Source organism: Chelonia mydas, chromosome 5 (assembly GCF_015237465.2).
Source record: "Chelonia mydas isolate rCheMyd1 chromosome 5, rCheMyd1.pri.v2, whole genome shotgun sequence".
In the NCBI taxonomy this organism is placed as follows: Eukaryota; Metazoa; Chordata; order Testudines; family Cheloniidae; genus Chelonia; species Chelonia mydas.
The window spans coordinates 82,069,071-82,080,913 of record NC_051245.2 but is presented as its reverse complement, the minus strand read 5'-3'; the positions used below and the strand labels follow the sequence as shown (position 1 = coordinate 82,080,913).

General features: G+C 40.9%; 1 long non-coding RNA gene across 1 annotated transcript; it reads left to right on the top strand.

Moving 5' to 3' along the window:
• The first annotated feature begins 4,021 nt into the window (after positions 1-4,021).
• On the top strand, positions 4,022-9,476 carry LOC122466040. Its single transcript, XR_006291248.1, has 4 exons — positions 4,022-4,147; positions 4,505-4,612; positions 4,784-4,844; positions 9,284-9,476. It is a non-coding gene; the product is annotated as an uncharacterized LOC122466040 (long non-coding RNA).
• The last annotated feature ends 2,367 nt before the right edge of the window (positions 9,477-11,843 follow it).

Sequence of the window (11,843 nt, the reverse complement as noted above, 5' to 3'; positions counted from 1 at the left end):
GAAATTAGCTCTTTCCATATGCACAACCCAAGACTGGCTTTTGCCCTGCAGAACCTTAATTGCTGGTGATGATGTACAAGAAGGAAAAATAATCTCTGTAATCTGGGTTTACGTTCATAGAGCTGCTTGTTAGAAACGAAATATCTTTTTGCTTGGAGTTTGAGCATAGTTGCGCTGGAATCACTGAGACAAGAAATAAGGAGCCCCACAAAGCCATTTATGACGTTATTTTTCAAGCTCAGAACCACATTTTAACTCAAAACAGCTACTAGAGGCTACACTGCTGTAATGTGATGAGTGCTCCCAACATCCTCCTGAGGGAGAGTGCTCTGCACCTCACAGGATCAGGCCTAGAATTTCCAGCCTCATGTGCACAGAAAAGTTGAGAAATATGCCCTTTATCCAGGAGTCAATTAGGACTAAATGTTTTGCATGTACCAAAACTGAGCACATTTCTGGCCTTTGTTACCTCTGGCAGACACTTACAATCTCCCCCTGGGATAGGCTCCTCAGCCCAGTTCTCTCCCCCATCCCACCCCTGCCAAGATGGCCAGGTTATCCTCTCAAGTAAGGTGGCCCATCTCACCCCAATAAGCACACAGCAACCAGCTGTGATGATATGTTTATTTAGCCTTTGACACACTCTTCTGTTAAAGCCCATCTGACCATGGGGGCCTAGATGTTTTTACACACACACACACACACACTCACTCACTCACACTCTTCTCTGTGTTTATAATAATTAGCAGTTTTCCCTTAAGGGTAAAATGTTCTGTAGAACAACTGCTCCTTGTTATGAAATAATGTAAATGCTGTTGGTGTGGTAACATTTTGTAACAGTGTTGCATTGTGCAATTAAGGCTGTGTGGTTCACATAGATTACAATGCACCTGGAGACACCAGTAATGTCCTGAAGGCTTGGAACAGTAAATAATATATTTACTTATAAAAAACGATTCAGCCCCTACCACGTCCTTTTACAAGGAGTAATTAATTAGGAAAATTGAGCTCCATGTAGTTTCCCTAACTATAATTATCCACCTGGCTCCACAAACATACTTTTCCCTTTTATTTCCCATTGTTCCCTTCCCCCTATTACCTTGTAAATATTAAAAAATAAAATTAGGACAAAAGACAGTTGTTCCTCTTCCCCCCTTTTCCTTTAAGGAAGTGGGGCTGGATTCTCCAGCCCTCACATGTGCTAAGAAGTACTTGCTTACACAAGCAATCCAGACTGTACACATGAATAAGTGCTACTCAGGACAAGGGTCATAGAACTGGGCTCTGTTCTTTCAGGCTCCTTTGCTTTGCTTTAGCATCTCTTCCTCAGCCCTGCAACTGAAAATGTAGAAACTTGCCAAATGCTCATGTTAGCAAAATGAGTCCTATTGCCAGGCACATTATATTTTATTTATTTAACAAGGGGGTATTTTTAAGGCAGTCATTGGGATAAACCTGGGCAGCAGCATGAATGAAATAATTATACAATATAGAACATTTTTTCACCTCTTTGTTTAATTCCAACAAAGAGCAGAACTGTTCATGGCTAATTTTACAATCTCTGCATAACCAAAGCTTCCATTAAGCACACTGCAGACCACACAGCTGTGCCTGCACAAACACAGTTGGCTCTAGGCTGCAGCCTATCCCATCCCATCAAATATTGGCACTATGGCTGCCTGAGGATCCCATCTCCAGACAGAATAACGGCTTCAATCCCACAGTAACCACATCTCCATCTGGGAGAAGTATAAGCCAGTTGTTCAGCTAGCTCAGTGTGCCTCCAGGTTTCTTAGTGTCAGAAGGCAAAAAGGGATAATTAGATCATCTAGTCTAACCTCCTGTATTATCACAGGCCAGAGGATTTCACCCAGATACTCCTATATTAAGCCCAAAGATTTTAGTAGACCGAAGCATTTCAGTCCTCAGGAGATTTAATTGGGTGCCACAGGCAGAGAACAGGAGACTGCAGTGCCACCAATGCCCATGACCCCTGCAATGGCAGGGAATTCATTAGGTGAGATATGCCTAGGAGATCCAAGAAGGTGAATCACACCCTATGCTACAGAAGGCAAAAAAAATCCAGAGGTGCTTGCCAATCTGACCTGGGCAAAAATTCCTTCCTGACCCCAAATCTGATTATCAGTTTGACCCTGAGTAAGTGAACAAGACACTCCAGTCAGGCATCTAGAAAAAGGATTCTCTGAACCATCTGAGAGCCAGGGCCGGCTCCAGCCACCAGCGAACCAAGCAGGTGCCTGGAGCGGCAAACGTAAAGGGGCGGCACGACGTCAGGCGCTGGGGAGGCAATCCGCCCTCGGCGGCGGTGGGAATTTGGCAGCCGCTCCGTCAGAGAACTTTTCGCACTTGGCAGCAATTCGGCGGCAGGGATGCGACTCTTCTTCGGTCGCCGGCAGCAATTCAGCGGCCGCACCATCACTTCGCCTCCATGTTTGGCAGCAAGGTTTTGGGGTTTTTTTGTTTTTTTTTTTGCTGCTTGGGGCTGCAAAAATGCTGGAGCCGGCCCTGCTGACAGCACTAGTCCATCCCACCCAATGATGCATCTCCAGTGGTGGCCAATCTCTGATGCTGCAGAGCAGGGTGAAACCCCCCTCCCTCCCTCAGAATATATCTCATGAAATGTACATGAGTAGGGATTCCTCCCTGACCACCCCAAGTGATTGACTGAAACCATGAAGCATGAGATTTGATTACAGTCATTATCTTAATGCAAAGCTGCAAGTGTTACAAGAATGCTGTGGGTTATGTTGCCAATCCTGTTCTCCCCACGGCCTATGAAGGAAGGAATGAACTGGAGACTCAGAGTCACAGATTCCAAGGCCAGAGAGGACCATTATGACCCCCCAGCCTGTCCCCCCTTTCCCCTCACACACACTCACAGACCACAGGATTTCTCCCAGAAGCCAGATTAAAGCATATTGTTCAAAAAGATATACACTCTTGTCTTAAAGACTCCAAGCGATGGTCTACCACTTCCCCTGTTTCAATGCTTAACCGCTCTCACAGCTAAGAAACTACATTGTATTTCAAGATTGGATTTATCTAACATTAACTTCAACTGTCTCGGCTAGGGAGTTCCATTACCAGGTCCTTCTTATCTCAGGGTTTGGGGCTAGTGACATCACTGCAGTATCAAAGTGCTCCTACCAGAAAACCTGCAGCTAGTGGGAGAGTAGTTTGGAGGCTCTCCAGACAACCGTGCATTACTGCAGGGTTCCAGGGCAATCAGTGCTCGGACAGTAAAAGTGGTGCAGGCTGGAGCAGGAGTAGGTTTTACAAAGGAGATAAGTCAGGGATAGATGAAACCTGTGGTAGGAAAGAATGAGGCATATGTGGAGTTGGCAGGCTAACAAAAGTTTTTTGTTTGTTTGTTTTTTGATAGAAAACTCTACTAACACCTCACCCTTGAAATATAAAACTGGAATCTTTGTAAATCAAATTATTTTAATACTGTACTTCTTTTCTTTGCTACTTTTTGTGAAAATGAAGATTGTTCTATGCCATCTTGTCACTTCCTTAATCACATGGAACCACGTAACCTGCCTATGCTTTCTCCTTCCACTCTCTAAAGAGCAATGGAAAAGATCAGAACTGCCTGAATCACCTTCAGAAAGATGTTAAGAAATACTATTTTCTTCATTCTCAGACTGAATACTCTAAAAATAATCTATGTTTCTTTGGCTTAAAAAAAGCAACAGTTTTTATCCTCAATTATCTAACTGGTACAGACAGTGTGATGTGTCCCAGTTTTCCCTCCTCCTGCCTCACTGCTACTGCTGTAAAAGCTGTTGGTTACTCCCATATATATCATTGTCCCTTCCTCAAGCTAATGTCTGGCCTGCATCCTTCCCTTATTATTATTTATTTGTATTACAAATACAATAGGCACCCTATTGCGCTTGGAGCTGTACAAACATTACGAAACAATGCTGCCTCTGAAGATTTCATAGTCTGCTGCTGCTGCCATCGTCTGTCTTCTGTCCATATTCATTTCCTCTTCTGATCCCAGCTTTGCTCCGTGCTTCACATCAGAACCCAAATCCACTATCACTTTGACTGCCCCTCCTTGATTACTTCCATGGCCCTTACTACTGGATCATCTTCCCCCAGGACCCAGGAACACCAGGTGAGGGAAAGGAGAGCTGACAGAGTCAGCCGGGGGAGTCAAAGCTTACTAGTATTGTTATGTGGCTGTAGCCCCTGGCAGAGCCATCAATGGGTTGCGCTAGGCACACAGCTTCCAAAGTTTAGTTATGCAGCTGGATTAGGTTTGCAGTAGCTAGTGTGAATGTGCAAGTCTACAGCCATATACCCAACCCTTGTGTGGCTTACTGAGGGCTCAGGATTACTAACAAAATTCTCTCTGTCTCTCACACACACACACACACACACTTGAAAAACAAAGGATGCTGAATAGAAATCAGATTCTTTAAAGGAATTATATTTTGGAGCATAACATGTTGAACTCTTTTCTTTAAAATAGCTTATAAATGATGAGGCAAAATAAATTCCTGATCCTGACAACTGCTGAGCTCCCTAGACTCCACTACAGATGCTCTGCACTTACAAGATCTGGCCTTGAGGAATTGAGGTCTGTTGATATAATACTGCCTGATTATATAACTTTCAGTATATTTATATTTTTTACTACAATAGCAACACCCTACCTCAAGGTGACCCAAGAACCTGTTATTGTTCAGGACTATCTTCACCAATGGTGCCATATAGATAACAATACTTATTCATTTCTTTTACTTGAAAGGCTTACGTTTGATTCCTCTCTGCACAGGAACTGCCCAGAGTGACAATCATCAAGAACTGAGGTAATAGTGCTACACAGTTGACCTATAGGTACTTCTGAAAAATATTATATTCTCTTATTGTTATGTAAGCCGACTAAAAGCACAGCCAACCTCCCCCACTTCTCTGTCATCCAGTAGCTACTTCATCAAACCACAGATCTACTCCAACAAATGGTTTTAAAAGAGAAGTAAAAGCCCTAGTTGAATAAGACCTATTATGAAGGCTTTTCCCACACATATAACTCACACTCCCATTTTAGTTTTCATAGTTACACAAAACTGGGTGTGTCTGAATATCTGTTCAGCAGAGCTGAAGCTGTTGATTTCAGGCTCATTCAGAGTTTAAAGTGTAATTCATGCAGTTGCTCCACAACATTAATGGAAGAGAAGGTCTCATCAATCTGATAAAGTGTCTTTACAACAACAGATGGTAATTTGTTGACACTTAAAGCTTTAAATGGACTCTCTTACAAAAGCACTTAAAAAGCTTTCTTTTTTTAAAAAAAAAATCACAAGTGTACATATACTTTAACCCAAAGAAATTGCTGACAGATTTGTTTTCAGCCCAGCAGAGTAAAGAGCTGACAACATATTTTTGCAGGGTCTGGTAACTTGGGTCTATTTTTAGGCTTTTTTCTTTAAAAAACATACACCAAAATAGCAGTGGGTTTAAAAATCACCATCTGCTTCTAGCAGTGAAATAATTCTCAGAGGAATGGATGGGAGGCATAAAAAATAAACTGATATTCCCCACAGTAAGTCACAATTTTGTATTTCTAAATGGTGTTTATCTAATTACACAATAAAAGAGAGTCTTAGTTCTATTAGCATTTAAGAAGTCTATTGAGCTATTAATTCTTCACCATTATATAAGCTGTTTACAATTCTGTTGCAAATCTCTGACTGGCAAAAGCCACTGTTATTATTTTATAAGTTCAAATAGCCTAGAACTGTTGATCTTTAGGGCACACAGCTGAGTCCATCTATTCTCCCTGGCTTTAACAGAGGTGGTGAGTGGTGGTGATTTTTTTTTTTTATTGTCTATGTTCTGCCAATATTCTTTTGGTTCTGGGGTTTGGGTGAAACTGACAGAGTTGTAATTTGTAATAATTGTATCTTTAAATAATTTCCAGGGCATAGAACCATAGTTACGCATTCTTTTCTGTATAAATTAAAATGAAATGTCAATAATAAGATATAAATTTTCTTCTACTGTACTTCATGAAAGATCAATCTATTTTTTCAGGTATTAACATTAATGATTTTAAACTTTGGAAAACTCAGAAAACTACAATGAACTGTTTTAAACATTATACTGCATGGTTTAAAAACTAACCACCTTTTTTAACCTAGTGAACATCAGGAAGAAGCATTTCTGTTTATCTAGCTTGTAGCATCATTTAGGTTAAACTTCACACTCCAGTGCAAAGAGATGGCACAAGCATAGGCCCAGAGGTCCATATAATTTAGTATCCTATCTGATGGTGGCAAGTGCCAGATTCTTCAGAGGAATGTGCATGAAAACAATTATGGAATAAACTGCCTACAGGGAAAGTTTCTTAATCTTTGTCAATCTGTGATTGACTAACATCCCGAGGCATAAGATTACATCTCTCCTAAAAAATAAACTTAAATGTTACAGTCAACACGGCTTTTGTAAAAGGAAACCATGCTTCTCCAATCTATTAGAATTCTTTGAGGGGGTGGGGGGGGCCAACAAACAAGTGGACAAGGGTGATCCAGTGGATATAGTGTACTTGGACTTTCAGAAAGCTTTTGACAAGCTCCCTTATCAAAGACTCTTAAGCAAAGTAGGCAGTCATGGGATAAGAAAGAAGGCCTTTTTATGGATTAGGAACTGGTTAAAAGATATCAAGGATCTATACGGGGACCAATGCCATTCCACACATTTATAAATGATCAGGAAAAGGGGGTAAACAATGAGGTAGCAAAGTTTGCTGTTCTGGGTCCAGTTCTTTTCAATATCTTCATCAATGATTTAGATAATGGCATTGAGAGTACGCTTATAAAGTTTCAGAGTAACAGCCGTGTTAGTCTGTATTCGCAAAAAGAAAAGGAGTACTTGTGGCACCTTAGAGACTAACCAATTTATTTGAGCATAAGCTTTCGTGAGCTACAGCTCAGTGCATCCGATGAAGTGAGCTGTAGCTCACGAAAGCTTATGCTCAAATAAATTGGTTAGTCTCTAAGGTGCCACAAGTACTCCTTTTCTTATAAAGTTTGTGACCAATGCCAAGTTGAGAGGAGTTGCAAGTGCTTTGAGGGATAGGATTGAAATTCAAAATGATCTGGACAAATTGGAGAAATGATCTGAAGTAAATAGGATGAAATTCAATAAGGACAAATTCAAAGTACTCCAGTTAGGAAGGAACAATTAGTTGCACACATACAGAATGGGAAATGACTGCCTAGGAAGGAGTACTGCAAAAGGGATCTGGGGGTCAGAGTGAATCATAAGCTAAATGAGAATCAACAGTGTAACACTGTTGTAAAAAAAGCAAACATCATTCTGGGATGTATTAGCAGGAGTGTTGTAAGCAAGACAGGAGAAGTAATTCCTCTGCTCTACTCCACACTGATTAGGTCTGAACTGGAGTACTGTGTCCAGTTCTGGGTGCCACATTTCAGGAAAGATGTGGACAAACTGGAGAAAGTCCAGAAAAGACCAACAAAAATGATCTAGAATATATGATCTAGGTCTAGAAAATATGACCTATAAGAGAAGATTGAAAAACTTGGGTTTGTTTAGTTTGGAGAAGAGAAGACAGAGGGGACATGACAACAGTTTTCAAGTACATGAAAAGTTGTTACAAGAAGGAGGGAGGAAAATTGCTCTTGTTAACCTCTGAGAATAGAACAAGAAACAATGGGCTTAAATTGCAGCAAGGGTGGTTTAGGTTGGACATTAGGAAAAACTTCATAACTATCAGGTTGGTTAAGCACTGGAATAAATTGCCTACGGAGGTTGTGGAATCTCCATCATAGGAGATTAAGAGCAGGCTAGACAAACGCCCATCAGGGATGCTCTAGATAATACTTGTCCTGCCATGAGTGCAGGGGACTGGACTAGATGACCTCTTGAGGTCCTTTCCAAGTCCTATGATTCTATGAAAATTACTCAAGATAAGTTAAAGAGTTACAAAGGGATCTTACAAAACTTGGTGAGTGGGTGACAAAATGGCAGATGAGAAACAATATTAGTATGTGCAAAGTAATGCAGTTGGAAAACATAATCCCAACTATACATACAAAATGATTGGGTCTAAATTATTTGTTACCACTGAAGAAAGAGATCTTGGAGTCATTGTGGACAGGTCTCTAAAAACATCTGCTCAATGTGCAGCAGTCAAAAAAGCTAACAGAATGTTAAGAGCCATTGGGAAAGGGATAGACAGTAAAACGGAAAATGTCATACTTTTACTATATAAAAGTATATATATAACTTTAAATACTATATATGTAACTTTTACCATGGTGCCCACCCACACCTTGAATATTGTGTGCAATTCTGGTGACCACATCTCAAAAAAGAGACAGAATTGGAAAAAATACAGAGAAGGGCAAAAAAATGACTAGAGGGATGGAACACCTTTCATATGAGGAGAGATTAAAAAGAATGGGACTGTTCAACTTAGAAAAGAGACGACTAAGGAGGGATACGATAGAGGTCTGTAAAATCATGAATGGTGTGGAGAAAATGAATAAGGGAGTGTTATTCACCCCTTTTGATAACACAAGAATCAGGGGTCACTCAATGAAATTAAAAAGCAGCCGGTTTAAAACAAACATAAGGAAGTACTTCTGCACACAACGCACAGTCAAGCTGTTGAACTCATTGTCAGGTTATATTGTGAAGACTAACTGGGTTCAAAAAATAATTAGATACGTTAGCCACAATGGTCAGGGACGCAACCTCATGCTCTGGATGTGTCTAAACCTCTAACTTCCAGAAGCTGAGACTGGATGACAGGGGATGGATCACTCAATAAATTGCTGTGTTCTGTTCATTCCCTCTGAAGTCTCTGGCACTGGCCACTGTGGAAAGACGGGATACGGAGCTAATAGAACCTTGTTCTGACCCAGTATGGCCATTCTTGTGTTCTTATGTTAGCTTAAATGGTACATAGACTTTCTGTGGGGTCTCTGCAGAGGGGTCAACTTCACTCTAAGTTCACTAAGAGTTTCAGAAAAAAGGATCAGTCCTTTACAGCCAAGATTCCCAGTGACCTCACTGGGGATTGCATATGCATTAGGAATGCAAGACCAGAATAATATTAGAGATGCTAAGTGTGATCCAGCTCCCATTATGTGAATGGAAAAAAACTCCTATTGGCTTGAATGGGAATTAGATTGAACTCTTAGTTTTAAATATTCACAGGTTATACGATATTAATTACTGAGGATAATTTGATTTTTTATGTATGTATTTATTTATTTAGCATATTCACCATTAATGAATTGAGTGAAAATCAAGTCACATCAGAGATTAAAGATAATGTCTATAAAATGGAAGAAAAAAAACACCCTGAAAACCAACAACAAATGAAAACACACCCAAGTACTCTGCTCTAGTCATACAGATCAGTGGTTCTCAAATTTTTTTTTCGCTGACCACTTGAAAATTGCTGAGGGTCTCGGCGGACCACTTAAAGATCTTTCCAAATGTTGTTTGTACCGTTAGCTAACTATTGTAAAGCGCTTTGGATAAAAGCGCTATATAAAAAAAACCTTAATAATAATAAAGTTTTTTTTCTACAAATAAAAGCAGCCAACTCATATTTTAATATCTGTAGTCTTACCTTTCTAATGTGATGGATGTGCCCTCTCTTCCCTGCCACAGTAGCCCCCAAGCTGGGGCTGGGATGGAGGGGGTCTGTCCCTCCCTCCCCCACCGCGGCAGCCCCGGAGCTGGGGCTGGGAAGGAGGGGGGTCTCTCCCTCGCCACAGAGTTGAGGCTGGGAAGGAGGCCCATCTCTCCCCGGCAGCCGCAGCCCTGGAACTGAGGAAAGTCGCCTTTCTCTGGCCGCTGCAGCCCTGCACATTCCAAATTCCCCCCACCCCCTCTTCTCACCCCACTGCCTGCTCCCACCTACCCCCTATTCCCCCCAAGGCCACCACCTCACCTTACATGTGCATCTTCTCCAGGTCCAGGCAACTAATTAGTGGAGCCACACCTGCATGGTTCCACTAATTAGGTGGGTGGCCCTTCATTCTCTCGTTTGCAGCCACCCAGGCACGCACCTTAGAGGGAACTATCCGTGGACCACCTGAATGGAGCTCCCGCTGACCACAGTTTGAGAACCTCTGATATAGATTATTCCAGGTAATAAATCCCCCACCCCCAAATTATGTAAAACATCATTACTAATTGCAGTGCTTCTCTTTGAAACAATATATCATGCAGTAATAGTACTCTCCCCTCCTCTTACTCGACATTATAAGCTTTTGTTATTTAAATGTGATGCTTCCGATTTTGTTAATTACATGGGATCACGGAATGAGACCCCGATTCTGCAATCTGATCCTCACAGGCAGAACCTTACACCCACATGGGGTTCCACTGAAATCAACTGGGTTCTGCACAGGTACTTGTAGCCTGAACCAAACTACAAGAATCAGGTAGAATGCCTTCACCCTCTGTTGAACTTAATGGGTGTTCAGGGCACTCAGCTACGCACGGGAGTTGATCAGCAACTTGCACAATTAGACCTTTATAATGGCACATCAGAGCCATAAGATTTCCTTCATCATCCATGGATTATAAATAATATGGACTTCATGATGTGAACAAATCTGTTTTGATCTTTTTTAAAAAAAATTAGTACATGTAGGCTATGTATAAATTGACTCTCCATAGTAATTTCCTGCAAGGGTTTAAACAGTGAAATCCCAAGGGTAAATAAACTAACATTTCTTCCCTTTTTATCTTAAAAGTGTCTAAAATGAATTGGTTGCTAAAGAAACCTGATAGACTTGTGACACACTGTTTTGAAATCCTTAGTGGAGTTCATCTGAAACCTCAGCATAATTGGCATCTTATCTGCGTACTATTCCAGGAAGAAATGCATGGCATTTCGTCATCACAGCTGAAAAACTAGCTGGCTCTGCACGTAGGCTCAGGGAGAACAAGGGCCCTTAGCTATAATGAGACCATGCTGGTAGCTAATGCTTAGTCAGAGTCTGCTTTCTTGAGCATTTGCTACTGCTTGTAGTAATTGGAATGCAGGAAAAGGCACAAATTAGAGAACACACGCAAAAAGTCAATGTTTAACTTCTTTATTTGCTTTCAGTTAAGATTATATTCTAAGGAATAGAACACAAGTGGTAATATGGTAATATTCCTAAACCATCCCTCCTAGTGGAATATTAGTCCTACAGCCCTTACTCATGCATGCAGTTCTATTTAATGTAACTGGACTATTTGCAAGAGTAAGGATTACTCACATAACTGAAACAATGAGGAGTCCGATGGCACCTTAAAGATTAACAGATTTATTTGGGCATAAGCTTTTGTGGGTAAAAACCCCACTTCTTCAGATCAAGGAGTCTCCATGCATCTGAAGAAGTGGGTTTTTACCCACGAAAGCTTATGCCCAAATAAATCTATTAGTCTTTAAGGTGCCACCGGACTCCTCGTTGTTTTTGTGGATACAGACTAACATGGCTACCCCTTTGATACCTGTCACATAACTGAGAGTGTCAAGAGCAGACAATTTTCAGGCTGGCATTTAATATGAGTGAATAAAGGGATTATAATAAACAGTGCTCTCCTTGTGATGGAAAATACAGCATTTCAGAGAAATTCAAAGAGCAAGTTGATGATGTGGGCTGAATTTCTAAGCACGCAAAACAACTTTTTTCCTTAACAAAGCTATGAAATATTCTGAACACATAGCAATCAACACCAGGTGTAGAAAATAAGGTATTTTGGATGGATCTTCAGGTTTGAGGGAAAGTGGGAAAGGGACAAAATATTTATTTGTATAAGTTTTTGACCTA